We start from the raw sequence: 19,082 nt of genomic DNA, 5'->3' as shown, positions 1-19,082 counted from the left end.
GGTCAGCGTGGCCCCACCGAGATGAACACCTCCAGAGAGGAAAAGAGCAAGTTCAGAAAAATCCCCTGGCTCACACTGCAGCTTCACTTTACGCATCCCTTCCTCTCCGCTACCTGGGAGTTTTGAGTTGAAACATCCAGTTTTGTACAGACTTGTCACCGCACTCCTCTCTGTCCTTCCAGACTCCTTCCTCTAAGGCAACGTTGGAGCACTAAGAATCAAAACGCCTTTTAAAATGTATGTAAAGGAGAACTGAGCGTTTACACTCAATCCTGAGCGTGTAGTAGCTCAGGCTGTTACACCGCATCTTGGAGCACCTGCCCCTGCTAGCTGCTGCCAAGAGAGCAGAAGCCTCCAGAAATACCAGCCCAGCTGTGGGGACCTTCATCTTCCCTCCCTAGGTCCGGGGGGCTTCCGCTTCATGTTAAGCAAGTTTCCTCCCGCGCATGTTTGAATGAATAGATGGGCTGACTCTTTACACAGCACCCAGGCTGCTTTTCAAGCCCTTCAGGAGGGCAGGGAGTCGAGTAGATCTAGCAGACAAGCAGTGGTAAACAGCAGCCCTATTTCATTTTCCAAGCAAGGGAGTGAAGCGATAGGCACTAGACCTGGGCTGCAGCCCCAGGTAGCAAAGGCAAACATGCAACTCTCGCTAGGTGCGGTCCTTTTCCTCGGCTGTCCTGCAGAGAGCCCTGTCAGCCCAGGGTTCCTGCACCCATCTATTTTCCGACCGCCTCCTGCCCTCTTGAAGTAACATTAAATAACTTTCCAAAAACACTTCATTCCCTCCCAGCCTTCTGGGGTTGTTAAGGGCAGGAAATTCGAGGGTGATATCATAAATATATTACTATAATGAGATGGGAGGGGTTAAACAGTTCTGCTAGAAGAGTGGTGAAGGTATGGAGCAGACTCCATCCAGCTGCGTGGGTGTGATGGACAGGGGCCATTCCACTTTCAGCTTGACTCGGTAGCTTGGGAAGGTTGTGCTGGGTCAACAGTTGCATGAAAGACGTCTCAGATGGGGACAGAAGCCCTCCCACCCACCCACACATACACATGAATTGCAGGAAGGGGTTTGGGGGGCCCTGCCTGGACCAGACAAAATAGCCCACAACAGCAATGATGTTGCTCAAAGCATCTCTCCAGCAAACAAACCATCACCAACGAAGGATGCAGCATTTCCAGAGAGGCTACAGGATGTTACTGTCACCAGCCCAGCCAAATCCCAGCACGGACCGCTGCATCCTCCCTCCCCATGGTCCCCTTGTCCCCATACTCGCAGGACCCTACTTCACCTCCTGCCCCAAAACACTGGGCAGTGGCAAACAGCTGCTGCGTTTCAGGGGAGGTGAAGCAATTCCTATGAAACTTATAAAATAATTTAGGGCCGAACAGTGGGTATATCGTGTTCCTTCAGGGCTGTGGGGAGCTCAACATTCAACCACATGTCATTGCAAAGGTCGTTTCCCCCATGGCTCCCCACAGTCTCCCACTTGAGGCGCAGCCTCTCAGACCTCCTGACGTAGCTGCCCCACGGGCGCTGCTCCCAGCTCCCACCCAGGGGCTGTCCTGGACCCCAGCAAGGCGCCGGGGGCATCCTGGGGGGCAGCCGTTGCCCCAGGGAGGTGTGAGCGGCACCTGGGCTGGCCTGGCTTTGGGTCGCAGGGACACAGGGGAGGGAGATCCCTCCATCCCACTCCTCTGTTACCGCCTGGCCAGGCTGGGGGCTACCAGCCCCCCAGGGACTGTGGGCTATTAGGGATGCCCCCGAGGGGCTATTAACCTCCCCCTCGGGGGTATTAGGGACCTCCGTACGGTTAGGGGCTACCAGGGACAACCTCCGGAGGGGGCCTATCAGGCACTGCCCCCGGTCTGGGGGCTATGAGGGACCCCTCCGGGCTGGGGGTCCGGGGGCAGGGCTGGGAACCCGGAGGATGCCGCGCCGCTGCGGCTCGCCGCTCCTGTCGTCGCATCCCCCCCACCCCCTCCCGCGCCTTTGGGACCACCCCAAGCCCCCAGTGCCCCCACGGCGGGGCACGGCCACGGGGGCACCCGCCTTCCCCCCACCCCCACGGCCGGCCGGAGGGGACGCTCCGCTGAGCCCCGCACCGCCCCGGCCCCGCCGGTCCCCCTGCGGTGGCGGCGGTGCGGGGGGGGGGGGGGGGGGGGGTACCCGGGGAGGCGGGGGGGGGGGTGCCGGTCGCCGCCGCGCGCTGCCCCCCCGCCCCCCTGCTCACCTCGGCGACGCGGCGGGTCGTGGGGCTATCGCGGGGCGCGGCGGCGGGGGGCGGCCATGCCCGGCGCGGCGCGGCGGCGGCGGGGCTGAGGAGGCGCGGGGCTGCGGAGGGAGCTGCCGCCGCGTGTGCCGCGCCGCTCCGCGCCGCTCCGCCCGCCGCCGCCGCTGCCGCCGCCGCCGCCGCCGTGCAGCCCCGGCCGCCTGCCAGCGGCTGCGTGTGCCTGCACATCCCCGCTCCCTCCCCGGGACATCCCGCCTCCCGCCGCCCCAAACCGCAGGCAGCCCCCGGCCCGGCCCGCCCTGCCCGCTCACCCCTGCCCTGCTCCCGCCGCCGGGGGCGGGGGGGGCGGGGGGGGGACACGGCCCCACGCGGGCCTGCCCGCCCCGCAGCGCCCCGGGGGGGTGGCGGGGGGGGGGCTGCGTCTGCGAGGGGTCACCGGTCCCCTCCCCCAGGACCTGCCCGCAGAGGATGGAGGGGTGCCCCGGGCTAGGGGTGCCCCCCCCCCCCCCCCCCCCCCCCACCGGGGCGCGGCCCTGCTGGGGAGACCCCCGCCCGGGGCTCCGGGGGCCACAGCGCTCGCCCCCCTCGAGGTTGCCCACACACGCCTGGGTAGGGGCCCCGGCCTCCCGCGGGGCACCGCCACCTCGACGCTTGGTTCCTCTCTCAGAAAAAAGGTGCGGGATGACCCGAGCCCTCATTTCGCTCAAATTAACCGGAATAAGCGAAAACGCCTCCTGCAGCCCTTCCCTGATGGCTTCGGGGGCCACTAACACACCTCCACTGGCAAAGCCCCGTCCTCAAAGTAGGGTGCAACGAGGAGCAGTCGCCCCACGAGAAAGAAGCCATCCGGCAATGCTGTGGTCCCTGGCACTTCGCTGGCTGCTGCTGACAAGCCATGGACACCAGCACATCGGTGAACAATAAGACAACCTGGGAGAGGGGTTGGGCCGTCACATCTTCGGGAGGAACAGCCGTCCGCTCTCCTCTGCACCTTGCATGGCGTTTCTGCTACTTGACATGATCATAGCTGTCATTTTCAGAGGTCCTAGCAACCCTTAATTAGACTACAAGTTCACTGCAGCCAGTCCTCTTCTACCCCTGTGCCCCACGAGTTTTTCTATTATCCACCAGGAAAGAAGAAGAACCACATTCTACTGGCACTTATGTGGATGCTTCCACATCCCATCTCACCTCACCAGACAAAGCTCACCTCATCCCTGATCTCACCTTCTCCAGGCTGCCCAGCCCTCTGCAGTTCCTGACAGCCCCATCAGCACCACGCACCCTGTGGCAGTCGTGGGTGGCACTGTGGGCCCCAGCACCCCCAGAGAGCCCAACAGCCAGCAGCCCCATCAAAGCCCAGCTCTCTGCTGGCTCTGACTGCAGACCCCTGCTTGCTCCATCCTCGGCAGGTCTGGACAACACAACCCTACTGAACAATAACATGGGAGCCTCCCACCCTGCCCACTGCTGCAGGAGCTGCCTCCTTCCTGCCTCTTTCCTGCTCTTCTGTCAGCCAGGAGCACTGCCTTCTCCTTTCTCTGTCACCCCACCTAACTGCTCCAAGTTCCCTGAGGGCCAAAGAGGTCTAAACCTCCTGCTGCTCAGGCTGCTCCATCAGCTCCTCAGGTATTTATGGGACAGGTGTGCACCAGCTCTGTCTCAAGATGCTTCCTGTGGTCCTCCATCCATTCTCATCCCCCAATCCTTCACGTCCAGCTCAGCCTGCTTCTGAGTCCTGGTTTACACCATATCTGGGGCTTACAGCAAAAGGGAGAGGGGGAGGCTGAGAGCAAAGCGCAGCTCCTGGTACTCGGTTAAAAAACAGACAGCCTCTCCCTTAGTCACTGCTGCTCTAGGACCTGGGAGGATCCACCTTTCTCCTCTGACCCCTGCAACACCCTGCCTTGCACTCTTTGCTCTGCCAGTCATGGTTGGAGGCCAAGTTTTTACTGGCGGCACCTCCAACGTTGAGTGTAGGCTGCTCAGCCTCACCCTCACCTCCTTCTTGGAATCCTACTGCCTACACTGTCTCAGGTACAACACCATGACCTGCAACATCCTCACCTGCTCTTGCGCTCCTCTGCTGGGATCTGCCCCCGTCCTGACCACGCTGTGCTGCAACGCCATTGCACAACTGTGCCTCACTTGGTTAAATGCACCTAAGAAAACCCTCTCGATGCTCTGTGTGCATTTGAATGGGCAGTTAGGAGGGTGCTTGTGGAGGGGTCCCTGCGCAAGTTGATATCTGTAAGTATCTGTGTCCACAACACGAGTGCTGCGGGAGAGGGAGACGCGGTTAAGTTTTAGTCAGTGGAGCAGGACACATGGCTCTCCCCATACCGCTTCTCTCAGAGGTGAGAGCTGTTGCACGGAACGAGGGCCATCCAGGCTGAGGAGGTAAAGCTGGTTGCTGGAGATCTGACCGCCGAGGCAGGGGAATGGAGAACAGAAACCAGCGTGGGATTTTAGAGCAGGGGAAATGGGCATATTTGAGGAAATGGGGTTTGGGGTTTGAGATTTAGTTTTGTGTGCGAGTATCACAGACAGAAGCAGGCAGGGATGGGTGGGAGTAAAAATGGTGGGTACAGAGGAGGGGGAAGGGATCACAAGGGAACCCCAAGCACCATGGACCTTGGGTGCACTCCTTCCTCAGCACTGAAGGGCTCCTGTCCTGTTCCTGGGAACGCTCCTGAGTCCCAGGCTTGCTCTGGCAGCCCCTGGGCTGCCCAGGGTGATTCAGGCAGAGTAGCTCTATTTGTGGACCCAAGAAATGGGCGTTGAGGAGGGGATTCCTGCACTTGGCTTAGACCCTGCTCTACTGGGCTCTGATCCCTGCCATGCCATCCCTAGAGGCGTCTCAGATGCAACAGCTGCTGGGTCAGAATTAGGAAGGATTTTTTCCTAGCCATAAGAGTCCCTCCACTGCTTTTCCTTCCAGTGAAGGAAATCCCACAAAGCAGAGATCTGGAGTGGGAATGGGAATGATCCGTCGCCACAGTCTTCCCCTCCAACACGTGCCAGCTGCAGGCTCCCTCCCCTGCCGTCCTTCAAACACACCATCACTGCTCCCAGCCGGAGGGAGGAATTACCTGTCAAAACCAGCTGGAGCTGCTTCTCTTTCTTCCAGTGTCTGGAACCTGCACCTTGGAGGCAGCCGGACATCAGGGGTGAGGAGCAGATGCTGGGCTGAGGGAACAGGTGATGTCGTCTCTTCTGTTCCACCGAGGAGCCTTCCCCAGAGCAAGGAGAGAAAGGAACTCTTCCCTGTGCAGAATCCCAGAGAAACTCATCCCTTCCTGCCCACTCTAATCCCTTGAGGGAAGCAGAGAAGCAGCACAAACCAGCTGGAGAAAGACCGCAAACACCTCTGAGCTGCCAACTCAAATGATCATCCTCTCCCGCAGCTCTCGCTCCGGATCACCCTCTCTGCCTTACGCACAGCACCAGCCCGGGGTCTCTGGGTTAAAACAAATGTTCTCCCCCATCCCACCCCCCTTGCTTTTCCCATTCCACCCCAGCCCACAACAAACATCAGCAGCTCGCTGGCCCTGCAGCCATGTAACCCAACCCCAGCCATTGTTCCCCCTTCCCCAAGGTCTATATTTGACTCTGCAGCAGCACCGTGGCTGTGCGTGTGTGTGTGCGTGTGTGTGTGTGTGCGTGCTCACTGCACACGCACGCTCCGATATTTGTTCAGACCCTCATTCCCCAGATGCCCGGGATTGCTTAGAAATAGCTTCCATGGGCAGTAGGTGTTTGTGCCTGCAGCGGGGAAGTGGAGGGGGCGGGTGAAAGAGAAGCAGGGAGAGGGTGAAGGTCGAAGGTGGAAAACCTCCCGCCTCTTCCCTCCCAATTTTCACCATCTCAATGATCTGCCACTCTGCGGAGCGTGGCTGGGTTGACAGATGACAATGCATACACTCAACAGCAGGACTGGCAGCAGATCTGGGGAACAATGGAGAAAAGGCCAAGCTGTGGTCTTGGTGAATCCATCCTGTGTTGCCCTGCTTTCAGTTTTGCTCTCTGGTGGCAAAAGTGCAGTTCAGCCTCCAAAAGCCCTTCAAACCTTCCTAGGTCTGGTGGCTGAGGCCACCAGAAATGACCCTGGGGAAAGGACTACCTAATTCCCTTGGCCTGGTGGCTCTGCAAGGGGTGCCTCAGTGTTTGAAAGCTGCCCTGGGATTCACCCTCCTCTGTTTCAGTACTGCATTAAGGGTAGCCACCCTGGGCTACCCCAGGATGTATTTTGTGTTTTCCCAAAGCCTCCAGGAATGCTGCCCAAGCCCAGTGTCACATTCCCTGCAACCCTGGAGTCCCCGGGAACACTGCCTAGGCTCAGCATGAGCCTCTTTTATTTGCATCCTTTGTGGTCTGCCAGGACACACGGCAAAATCAGAAATAAGTGCAGTCAAAATGAATGACAGGAAGGATCGCCTTTATCCTAAACGCTGATGATCCGGTTAACTCATTGCCACAGAGTAACAAGAAAAGGCATTAATTTAAATAATGACCAGGCATTTATATAGGTAGTGAGAATAAATAGGAGTGAACTCCAAAGAGCTGTAAACCCTCTTGCTCCAGGGCACTGAAGATGAACTCCAGGCCACAGAGTAAGGAGCAGCTTTCCATGAGGGCAGGTTCTTCAGTAATTTTGCACAGAGCAATGCTTGAACCTTCCCCTGAGCCATGCGGACCTGGCCCTGGGAGAGGAAGGATGCTGGGCGTGAGGGGACACCATCCATACATACCCACTGGATCCACTGGTGGTCCAGCACACATTTCCCATCACCAAGGCCAAGGGGGGATGGACTGTATGGATGCTCTGGTGGTGCCTGTGAGATGTCCTGGAGAGGTGATTCCTGGGTATTCAGAGCCAAATGTCAGCCTCCGTCCAAGCTTCTGACTGCCAGCTTGACGCTCCTTCACTCCGAGACAGCTACGGGGAGTACCTCATCATCAGGGCTGCTGCTTACTGGTGGGGTGCCTGTACCCTGCACTGGCCTCCAGGCAGCTGCCCTGTTGGGACTAGTTAAAATCTGACTGCCTTGTGGGCTGCTCCAATAAAACAGATCCTCTGAGTGTAGGAGAGTGCATGTGTCATTGTGATGGACTTGAGTTCAGTACCTGGCAGCCTCCAAACCTGCTGTGAGGAGCTGGAAAAGTAAGCTTAAGTCACATGTTATTTTGAGATACAGATTCCCTGAGCCCACCCTCAGTACTTCTATCCAAAAGAGGACAGAGCCACCAGGAAAAAAAAAAAAAAAAAGGTGCAATACTGGAGGCAAGAGGAGTTAGACTTGAAGGGTGAGGGAAAGAGACAGAGGTATAGGTGGAGGGTGGCTAGAGAAAAGATATTTTACCTTGCGCCCCCACAGCTTAAAAGACTGAGTCATCCCCCTTCAAAAAACCCCCATGAGTTCATTGAGAAGGTGTAGGATCTTGTTTTGCCCTGTGATTTCTGGCTTCCCTCTGTGTGCGGGTGTGACAGCTAATGTCAGGGCTCTCCCAAGGGCACAGACTTCAGGGAGTGTACCCCTTTCCCCCACCTGCCTCCCACTGCCGGGAGGAGGTCTGGAAGGACCAGAGAGGAAAGAGGATGTCTGCCAGGCTTTCCCTTTGCTGGCACACAGCCACAGGTGCCTCGAAGCCCACCTCCAGCCATGCCCTCTCCCTTTTCCTTTCCAGCTGGCAGCTCTAGCAATGAAACCTCTTAATCTCACCAGGAACGTGCAAGCATTTAACGGGAGTCTCTTGAAGCAAATGTTTTGAGCTTCCTCAGTGCTTGCCTCTGATCTTGCTTCTGGGTGTTTACAGAGGTCGGCATATCTTGGCGTTTGCAGTGAAACCTGGCAGGAGAGCCTGTTGCAGTGAATTTCAAGGTCGTTTTACGAAACTGCTACGGCCTGTGCTTAGAAAGGCTTGAACCCTGGGTGCAGAAGAGAGGAGTCCGTAATTAGCAGCCCCAGGGGATGTGGACGAGTGCTGGGGGGGAGGCTAATTGCAGACTGACTGGCTCCTTGGCCTTCAGTAGTTCCCGTGAAGCAGGGAAGCAGTGTGCTCAGCCAAGCACCAAGCGTGTCCTAGGGAAAGGTAATTCCTCCCTGGCCTGCCTGGACCCATCCCTATAAACAACAAGAGCTGCATGGGGAGAGTAGTGCTGCAGATTTCACAAAAAAAAAGGTCTCTGTGAGCTGGAGACGCGTGCTAGGCATGCAGAAGGGCTCCTCGGGAGATGACACGCAGCCACGTGCCTCTACCTGAAAGAGCCTGTGAGTCCCTGCTCTGCCCTCAGAGGGATTGGGGGATCATCTCCTTTCCCCCTATTTGTGCACCCTGGTGAAGTGCTGTCCCCGACACCCTAGCGTGCAGTGTCCTCCCCTTGCATGCAGGTGAGCGCTCTGCCCCACACCTGGACAAAGCCCCGTCCGCCTGCGCACACCAGCGAGAGCCAGCGTCACGCCTAACCCCTCCGCCACTTCCCCGTGTGCTCTGGTGAGACATCCTCCCCCTTCCTCTCCACATACTTTTAACTCAGCTCATTTCAAACACTTTATTAGCATGACAAGCTAAACAAGTTTTGACAAAGGGGAAGGAAGGCAGAGCCCCTCGAGTCTCGGTCTGAGGCTGACACCGTGACTCCAGCCCTTGCTTCCCGTAGAGTTTTGCCTTGCATTGGAGCAGCCATCCTGCCTGTCGGGCAGACATGCCACTTCACTCCTTCACCAGGCTCAGTCGCTGGCATGAGAGGGCAACTGCCCTTCAGTCTCTGTTGCACAGCAGCACCCACACTGCATTTAGCACCCGTTGGGGCAAAGGCTTTACAGGGAGCGTTGGCGGGGCTCGGGTGAGGCTGCTGGGAGGAGAAACTGTGCAGTGCTGGGGCAGCTCCTCCTGCGGGGAGCTCCCCCCAGGGAGCAGTGGTAACCATGGCATGGGTCCCAGCTGGGAACTGGCTTTCTGACAGAATACCCTGTACAAGATCACAGCCCAGTACCTGGTCCCTTGCAGAGCCATGGTGCCATGCAGAGTAAGAGTTGGAAGCACCTGTGCAGCGCTTGGTGCAAGAGCCGGGATCGGTTCACCAGACAAGTATGGCATGGAGCCAACGGTGAGAAGAGAGATGAGGATGAGGGGGATGCCACAATCAAATACTTGAGGCCAGAAGACCCTGCTTTCTGCTGCCTGCCCCCAGGAATGATGCAGCTGAAGCAAAGTGAGGGCAAAGAGTGCAAATCCACCGCTGCCAGGCTGTGCGCTCCCTGCCCCCCTATGAAAGACTGCACTAGGGGCAGGGCAAGAGGTGAGAGGAAGCTGTTGCTGCGCTGTTTTATGGCTAGTTAGAAATGGCCAGTAGGGGTCACCGATATCTATTTCTTTTATTCTATTTTTATACATATGCATTTATAATTATAAAAAACATGCATAGGTGGCAATTGTAATAGGGAAATATTGATGTGCAATGTATTCATCAAGCATACAGGTTGGGGGAAAGCACCCCTAAGTATGTCTGAAATACCAGTGTGAGCTGTGCATCCCTCTCTGCTCAAACCCCGTGGTGGCATGAAATCATGGAGCCATGCCAAGCACCAGGGTACTGCAACAGTGGGTTTCTGTCATTGTTCTCCAGTTCTGCCTTTGTCCTCCATCCTGTATTGGCAGAGATGCTTTGAAAGAGATTCAAGAGGTTCAGAGATTCAAGCCTTGGGGGCAGGATATTGTGTCTGCTTGTCTTTCTGTGCAGTGCCCAGCACAATTAATCCCAAACATGATGGGTGCCTTTAGGCAGTCCCATAAGACAAATAGCACTTTGGGCTGGGATGGGTCAGCACAGTTCTGTTCTTCAGCCACTGTTGCTGGAGAGCCTGACAGCTAAGCACTTGCCTGTGAAAAAACTCCAGGATTTTTCTGAGGGTTGCGTCTTCATGTAAAAATTGAGCCCCAACCCTCACTCTTATGTAGCGGGATGGACTGAATTATACACGTGGGTGTTGTTAGCAACTGTTTTACTGGTGGGTTGTATTTTTCTGGTAGGTGCATGCTCCAGGCATACTGGCAGGATGTGTTTGGCTGTCCAATTCTGCATCCACAGACTTGTTTGGCTGTCCCAGACTGGCTGTGCTTCACTGATCTTATTGTTCCCGAGATGCTGTTGGTTTTGGGTGCTGAGCTCCTCTTGTACTGGCATATCCCAGAGTGCAAGCTCTGCTCAAAATATGTCTCAGATTTTTTGGTTTTGGTGGGCTCAACTCATCCATGAAACCTTTTCTGCCTCTGAGGGTTTCCCAGCTGAGGTCTACTGGGGAATCCTCTGTGTAGCTGGAGTCAGAGAGGGTAGCGGAGGAGGCATGTGTTTCCTAAGAGTCCCTTCAGGACTGCAGCATCCAAGCTGGAGGAAATGGGACTTCATGCAACTCTCAGGCGGGTGACAGCCTCTGAGCCAGCCACCAAAGGGTGGTCTGGCACCCGCCATCTTCCCTGCTTGACCTGGGTTAGCAGGGAACTCAAGAGGACCAAGCCTGCACTGCCTTCTTCTGGTGGGGAAACATTATTTCTGGCATCTACTTCTTCACTAGCCAAGACCGTAGGCACTTCAGAGGGATTTGTCCCTCCACAGGGTGGCACCTGCCCCTCCAGGGGTTCCTTTTATACAGTTACAGGGGTCTATATAAAGTGCTGCCAGCTGGAAAGTATTTTGAAGAGATTCTTCCCTGCTCTTCACTAAGGGTCATAAATTCAGCTGGTATTTGAGAGAATCTCAAATGTACTTCCAGGACTGTTTGCTGAGGGCTTTACATCCGCCAGAGGCCCCTTAAAATAAAAGGATTATTGGGAGTCAAGTGTTAGATTACCTGGTGCTTGTTAATTGAACTTCAGAGGCTTTAGCGAGCAACTGGCTCTAGCAGGGAGCAGCACTTTGGTATTAATGGTGTTATATAAATGAATATAATGTAACCTAACGTCATGCTTCTGCATCATGTCACATCTCTGGGCTCAGGGCAGTGGTCAGTCCAGCTCACAAGCATACTGGATACAGGAAAAGGCAGGGTGGATGTGTGAGGAAAGGGAGAGGGATTGGGAATCAAGGCTTTCGGGATCCGAGGAAAGAGTGGGTTTTGGTGCTCAGAGCAGGCGACTGGTGTTCAGGCATCCAGAGTTCAGTTCCTGTCTCCTTTTGGCTGTCTGACCTTGGGATGTGATTTTGAGAAGAGCTGAGTTTAATGGAAGCAGTAGATGCTGAGACCATCTGAAAATCAAACTCTCTCCCTCCTGCGGGGCTTGTTTCACCTAGGCTTGCAAAAAGCTTGAAGATCCTACTCTGACAGGTCACCGAAAGCAAGCACAGGACTGTAATCATTGCTGCCATCAGTGCGCACCCACGGAAACCTGAACAGACCACAACTGTGAAGGCTCCAAGGCAGCAAGGCCCGGTGGAAATGAGAAACCTCATCAGCTATGAAAATTTCATCAGCTGGTGCTGTGGAAGCAAGAATCTGGAAGTGCAGAGCAGATGGGCAGCCTGGATTCTTGGAGCCATTGTCCTTCTGCTTGTTATCTGACTCCGGCACAGGGAGGATTTGGAGAATTTATGGGGGCACGAGTACCGAAGGCTTTCTTGAAATATCCCTGGCTGACGTGTGGCATGGTGCAGACGGCACTTGCTGGGTGGGCAGCAGACGTTTTTGCACAATATTCCCAAGGTCATGGAAGCAGGGTCCTGCTGAGCACCTGTCTTTTATTGTGTAAGAGAGGGGACCATTTGGGCAGAGTTTGCAGTGCTGCGAGCCTGGTACTACCTGAACACAAATCTGAAGGATTTGTAAATGTAGTACATTGAGGAACATCATCCAAATACTATCAGGACTTTTCTCAACCACGCAAATTTCCTCTGGACTAGGCTCCATTATTTACCATGTGAATAATCAATTCAGAAGATGTTTGTGAAAGAAATTATAACAGGGAAGGGGAGCAGAGGGTGACTAAGTCTGTGCAGCAGGCATGAGGAACAATGGACAAAGTACCTCTGTGAGCTCAGAGTGTAATAATGGGGCAATTTGGTTCAAAATTAAAATGTATTGACTTCTTGAAGTCCCAAGGCTAGAACAATAGAGTGGAGGATATTGCAAATAAAGGCCAAAGCACATTACCAAATTGTGTCCAGGTTTGACTAGCTCTTGTCCTCCTTTGACTGGTACATGCTGCCCTCAGGCCCTCTCCTTTAAGAAGCAGGCAGTTGTTCTTGAGGGTTCTAGGTGGATTTTTCCATTTACTACTCTCCCCCTCTTCCTCCTTCTCGACCTGGCTCCACAGACGGGCTTATATACTTCTCTAGTGACAGGATGTGGTATGCTGCAGACTGTCAGGATGTTTCTCAAAAACTGAGGCATGTAACACGGGGAAGGAGCTGATGCTGGACACTGGCTCCTGTAAATTGTCCTGGCTGGCAAAAACCTGAAGAGGGCAGATCACCCTGCAGTTACTGTGAGCCCACTTTGGGGTCCTGAGCACACCCGCAGGCTCTAATTGCCGTGATCAGCCTATACTATTTTTCTTCTGTCATCTTCATCAACTTGAGGGTTGAGCTGCCTCTTTTGAAGGTCTGCTCTCATCTGCGTAACCTCGGAGGCAGCCTGCGAGGTGGCCAAGGGCTGCAGCCTGGCTGCTCTGTTGCAGCCTCCAGAAGCAAGCGCAGGGGCAGGAGCAGGGGCAGGGTCTGCATCCTGCCCCAGCCAGGCGAAAGGCCTCTGCCAGAGCCAGGCAGTGAAAAGCACCTGAAGGACAGCCTGTCGGCCAGTCCTGTGTCCTTCAATACATTTAAAGACATCTCAACCCTGCCAGTTTCCTACCTGAGGGCACGTGGGCCCCGGTTTCTTTGTTTACCCCTGTGCCATGTCCTTGGTGGTACTATTTGAGCCGGCCTGTCTCATTAGGGATATTTATTGCAATATGAACGTCCAGGCTTAGCCTCGTGGTGTGACCGCGTCCCCAAGTGTCCCCACTGCCAGAGCCGTGCAGAGGCCTCACGGGAACCTTCTCCTAGTGGGGAGTGGGGGGGGGGGGGGGGGGGGCGGTGTAGGCGTGGGGGGAGGCCTCTCCACGGGGCCTGCCGGGAAGGAGCCCGAACAGCCTGGCAAAGCTTTCCCAGACAAACGCGGACCTGCCCGAAGCTCCCACCCGCCACTTGCTACCATGGCCTCGGACCCCACCAGACCGCAGAGGACAACCGGGCCCAGCCGGCGCGGCGGCAGCCTGAGCCCGCTGGCACCGCTGCTACAGAAGCGCCACCCGCCTCGCCCACCCTAAGGGGAGGGCAGCGACTCTGGCCCCCCCCTCCGGCACTCGGGTTCGCTCGTCCCGGCCCCCACCCCCGCGCTCCCCGTTGGTTTCGTCCCGTCGCCCCTCTCCCCCGCCGCCCGCCCCACCCCGCCCCGCCCCGCCCCACCCCGCCCCGCCCCGCCCCTCGCGTTGCCGCGGTGACCGGGGAGCCGCGCCTGGCCCCGCCCACCGCTGCGCCTGGCCCCGCCCCCTCCCGTGCTGCCCGATGACGCAGCTGCGCTGCGGCGTGGGGATTCCGCCGGATTACCCGGCGTGCCCCGCGGCAAAATGGCGGCCTGAAGCGAGAGCGTGGGGCCGGGCCGAGCGGGGGCAAAGTTTGGGGCGGGCCCGAGGCGGGGCCGAACCGGGGCAGAACCGGCCGCAAAGTCACTGGGACCCCGGGCGGAGCCGAGCCCGACCGGGTCAGAGCCGGGCTGGGGCCCCGGGGGCGGGGAGCGGGGAACGCGACCGGCTGGGGACTGAGCCCGGGCCCGGGTGGGGCCCCCCGCGCCCCCGGGCCTAGCAGGCCGTCCCGGGCGCGCTTCGGGCCGGCGCTCTGCGAGCGGGGGGCTGCCGCCCCTGCCCCCGTGTGTGTCCTGGGGCCGGGAGGAGGTGTCGAGTCCCCCGAGGGCAGCGGGTCTGGGCGGGTCGCACCGTGGGCAGGGGGAGCGGGCAGCAGATGGGTGCGAGAGGGTGGTACGGTCACAGCCTCGGCCCCGGGGAAGGGGCCACCCCCCTGGGGGATGACGGTAGTGCCATCGCCTCGGCCATCAGGGCATTAGGGAGCTCTCGCTGCCGGGGGGGAGACCTGTGGTGGGGAGCGGAGCAGGCACGAAATCGGCAGGCCGAACCAGGTCCATGCAGGGTGTAGCCTTGTCTGGGTGATGGAGAGGTAGGTGGTGTGGGCGATGAGAAAGCAGATTCTGTGCAGGGAGCATTGCTGGAGTAGGAGCTGCAAAGTGAAACAAGTCTGGGCCAGCATGTGTATGTTGAGGAACAAGAGTATAACTGACAGAGGCAGAGTTGGAAGCAGCGCTTCCACAGAGAGGGAGCAGCACTCTTCTGGTGCCAAACCTGTCAGGGGGGAATGGGAAGTTCTCTACCAGCCTGGACACCCTCTCTAGTGCAAGGGATGCTTCCTACTATAGAATTAGTGAGCAGCCCCTGGGAATGTGGGAAGACTTTAAAGAAAAACAGGTGAACAATAAATACTGAACTGCATCTGGCTCTGGGCCTGAGCACACTGCATGAAGCAGAGTAAAAGGTTGAGTGGTAATAAATGGATTTTTAGATGGGCAGGAGATTGCACTGGTAGACATTAGGGTGTGCAAATGATATGCAAGTCTGGCAAGGCTGAGAATGACCTAGATCTGAGAGATGCCAGGTGGAGGTTGTCCGCTGAAAAGAATCATCCATCAAATGTAGATAGTTCTGTGCCAGCAAAAGCTTTTCAGAGGTATGCATCTCTATTTTACAGATTCAGAGAAGGAACTGGGATAAAGGGCCTGCGTAAGAGGAAGCAATGAATCCTTGTTGAAGCATCAGACAGCAGGTAAGAAAGCCAGGAATGAGCTGATGCTGAGTCAGACTGTGTTCTTTTGGTCCCACTACTTGAATTTTTTGAGAATATGTGAACCACATACCTGAAAAACTGTCCCTCTTTGTGGTGTTCTCTGCATCATAGTAGGCCTACATTGCCCGAATTGAGAGGCCAGGGGTGTCAATGGAATGGGAGTGACCCTGAAAAATTCAGTAAGAGCTCCTGGGAAGAAAAGTGCAATTAAAGATGTAAGCCGGTGCTCTTTTCATGCCATCCAGAGAAGCAGTCTAAAGTCTGTTCTGCCAGTGCTGAAGTAGCTGTGTTCTCTGTGTAATCACAAGAAGTCTGCGCAGCCAGAATCCCTATGAAATCCTTTCTGATGATCCTGCTGTTGCAATAGTTGCAATGTCAAAGTTAGTGATCCTCTCTTCTGTTAGGTTATTTCTTCCACCACATTGTTTTTTTCCACCCGTATTTTAACTGATCCCCTGATAGGTGGTGCAGGTGTACCACTGGGCTTTCTGTCCTCTCCTGAACTCACCACTGAGATCCATTTTAGAGGGGCAGCTGTTTGGTGCCCAGCAGCTGGTCCTTTGATCATACCTTTCAGTTGTCAAATCACTTTCATTACAGCTCCTTTCTCTTTTCTTCACTTAGTGAATCACTGCAAAAAGCATATGTATCCCAACAGTGCTTTGCATGCAGTGTGTTTCAGCTTCTGGATGTTAAATCTGCATTTAAGCTAGCAGGTCTTAGCTGTGGTATCAGGAGCTTTTGGCTTTTCATTCCTTTCCAGGCAGCCAGTGCTCTTGAAATCATGGGAATGCATTTCAGCAGGGCCAGCGGAGTTCCAAGGTGCAGCCCGTGGCTATTTTAATCTTTAATATTAACGAGGCAGTGGATCAGGAGGGGATGAGTTATGTGCCAAGACCTGTTGCCTCCTCAAACCAGCTTTCTGACCAAAGGTGCATTCTTTTCCAATCTGTTTCAAGTCGCTGGTTGGCTGCTGCAAGTGACTTATTGCTTTGCAGCTTTCAGACCTTTAATTCTTACCTCTGCTATCCACTTTTAAGTACAATCATGTGGCATAGTATGTAGGGGAAATAGACTAGCTTTCAAAGAGGTATAGTCCTTTGCAGGTCTGCGCCCCCTTTTTGTCCCAGAGCAGGACAAATGAAGTCAGATGGCACACGTGATTTTTGGTGTGCTGGTGTGAATGGAACCAGAGCTGGCTTGGAGAAAGGGTTTGGCAGCTGGTATGGTATGTAAAGTGTTTTTAAAAAGGTGAAGAAAGCCAAGCTGTTTGAACAATAGCAAAATAAACAAGTTTCAGTAAAACATGACTTTTTTTCGGTAGTTGAAGTAGGCTTGATGCTTTTGAGTCCTGGAGGCTGATGATTTTTCTGAAGGTGAACTCCCTAATCTGTTACAATGTCTGCTGTGTTTTATGGAGGATCCACTGAAAACTGAATTCTCGGAGATTTCCATGTGTCACCACATCTACAGCGTAGTCCCAAGAAATAGTTTTTGAGGTTAGATCATAACAAATTAACTGTCATGTATACTTGTTAGCAAAGGCCTAGATTTTACAGCACAGTGTGACAAGAATAATGTAGTAGTGGCTAATAACCCTTTGCCTTTCATGTTGCTGGGAGATACATAACAGGTAGGGGTCTCAAATGGGTCTGAACGTGATACAGGTTGAGGGCAAGATTTCTCTGCTAAGAAATGAGGATCTGGCTGGACATCTTTCTGACTCATCTCTGCTCTTTTGACTAAGGTTATCAGGAACTGAAATTGTCATAATAGAGCAGATTTTCTTGGCTGTTCATCTTGGTTGATACTTTGAGAGTAAATTTAAGGTCCGGAAGCTGGGTCTGTTCATCTCCTTTCTTGAAGGCTTTGGTTGGGAAGATACCCCCTTTTTGTACGACACCTTGAGCTACAGAGAGAGTGAGTGCTTGTGACATTTGTGCTAGCTGTGTGTATTTCGGGTCACTAGTAACTGGGTAAATAAGATCCTCTCTGCAATTCATTTTACATAGGACTACAAAGGAACTATGTGCGTAATCTATGCAAGCAGGGCTAATGCCTTAGGGCATGAAATCGTCCATCCTGTTTCTCTGCCAGTTCCCCCACCTGAGGGCTTTTCCTTAGATCTTGATTGGCTGGGTCTGTAGCTGTAGTAGAAAGAATGTTACTTCTTAAAATTGAAGTACCTTTACAGCTGGTTGGAGGGGATGACCCTGCGGTCAGAATTCTGAACTGCAATGTAGGATACCTAATTTCTGCCACAGATTTATTGTGTGAATGTGTTCAGATCATTACTGTTTCTTGCTCTTTGTTCTTTGGTTGCAGAATACAATTAACACCCATCTTACTGCAGATTTGAGGAAGAGTCCATAAGTGTCTATAAGATGCTTGGATACCGTGGTGTTGAATGCTTTAGTAAAGCTCAGTGGAGCAGAGATGAAAAGGAGACTTTAAAGGAGACTTTTAAAGCCATGACTTTAAAATGAAGCAGACCCTTGTGTGATCCACTGTCCTATGTATTCTATGCTGTGTAGCATGGTGGAATTGCTAGAGTGCAAGTCAGGCCCTGCCTTGTTTAAGGCAAGTGGGCACTATGAGACCCCTGCTTTTTTTCCCTTCCTAGGAGCAGTTTGCTTGTTTCCCCAGCTTGTAAGTCTTATCTGGCTGAATCTTTTTTACTTGATTATTTTTTTTCTCTCTTTTGCCCCACTGTTTGTTCCAGACTCGGAAATTGTTCTCTTCGTTGTCAGGATGTACATGTATGGTCTTACTGCTAATGTGCTCAGACAGAGAGGGCCAAGAGCAGCAGCTTGCAGGATGTCTCATATTTGGAATGGCATGAACTACCCTTTCTGGAGTGTCCTCCTGGGAGCTGTGCTTAGGAAGGAAATGGTATGGAAGGCCGTGTAGGAGTGTGAGAATAGCATTGCAATGTTTGGAATGCAGGATAAGCATCACTTGGGTGGGCTCAGTTTTCCTCTGCTTTTCAACAATGCTGGGTGCCAAGCCTGAGGAAGACTGCTGTGCAGAGGTGAAGGAGCTGGAATGTATTCTTCAGTTGAGGTGAAGGCAATTCAGTGAAACTGATAGGCATCAAACTGAATAATGATTTTAAAGTATTTTCACATGATGTCTAATCTGTGGAAATTCACTACCACATAATAGCACTGAGGCTAAGAGCTGAGCGGGATTCACAAAAGATCAAGCACTTATGAGTGGAAATGTTCAGACTTGCTTTAGCTAAAGAACTTGTTTTAGAAGTTGTATTTTTCAGACATAACCCAATCTCTTAACAGGTAAAGGATCAAAGAAAGGGCAGTTTGTTCCATAATTGTCCACTGAGGCCTCTTGCTCCATCCTCTAAACCACCTTGTATTGGCCTGTGTCAGAGGCAAGGTACTGAATCACACTTATTTGCTATGTTAGGTTGCCCACTAACCTTTCTTTTTGTGATACCTGCATTAGGAAAAAAAGCCCACCAACCCAAAAATAAAACCCACAAAGCACTCCAGCTGCTCTGGTTAGGCCTGGTGGTTGAGGATTTTAAGCTGGTGGAGAGCAAGGTCCTTGGAAAGATAGTGCAGTCTGTGGATGAGGACTGTCTTATTCATGGATGTGAAGACATGTAAGTATTGTCTCTTCATGCCGAGTGGTCAGGCAAAGCGCTTTGTGCTTCTTGCCTTTGCTTGTAAGAGGGAAAAGAATGTGTGGAGTTTGGCCTCTCTACGTTGCAGTCTTGTAGTGGACTTTAGTCTGGCAGGTGGCTGAAAGGAAGGGCTTTAGGGCTGTTCAGATGAGAGCCAGTATGTTGTAGCATGAGCGTCAACATACTGGTGTTTGGGAAGACACAGCCTGTGTCCAGTGCTCATGTCCAATGTGTTGAGGATCAAGAGAATCATCAGTGCTGCTTGGTCAAGTAGGCATAAATTTGATTTGATGGATAGGATAATAAAGGT

At 54.0% G+C, this 19,082-nt stretch overlaps 1 protein-coding gene across 13 annotated transcripts in view; it reads left to right on the top strand.

Moving 5' to 3' along the window:
* Positions 1 to 13,827: 13,827 nt before the first annotated feature.
* TJAP1 (tight junction associated protein 1) overlaps positions 13,828 to 19,082 on the top strand; it is a 42,119-nt gene continuing 36,864 nt past the window's right edge. For 7 of the 13 annotated variants that reach the window (XM_074818220.1, XM_074818211.1, XM_074818216.1 and 4 more), the window contains exon 1: positions 14,024 to 15,105. The gene's annotated coding sequence lies outside the window, so the exon portion shown is untranslated. Of the gene's footprint in view, positions 13,976 to 14,021; positions 15,106 to 19,082 lie in introns of those variants that run through there. The other 6 variants (XM_074818221.1, XM_074818213.1, XM_074818219.1 and 3 more) reach the window with 4 other exon arrangements.

Source organism: Strix aluco, chromosome 3 (assembly GCF_031877795.1).
Source record: "Strix aluco isolate bStrAlu1 chromosome 3, bStrAlu1.hap1, whole genome shotgun sequence".
NCBI classification, from domain to species: domain Eukaryota; kingdom Metazoa; phylum Chordata; class Aves; order Strigiformes; family Strigidae; genus Strix; species Strix aluco.
The sequence above is the reverse complement of the archived record's forward strand: the minus strand, read 5'-3'. Positions and strand labels throughout refer to the sequence as shown.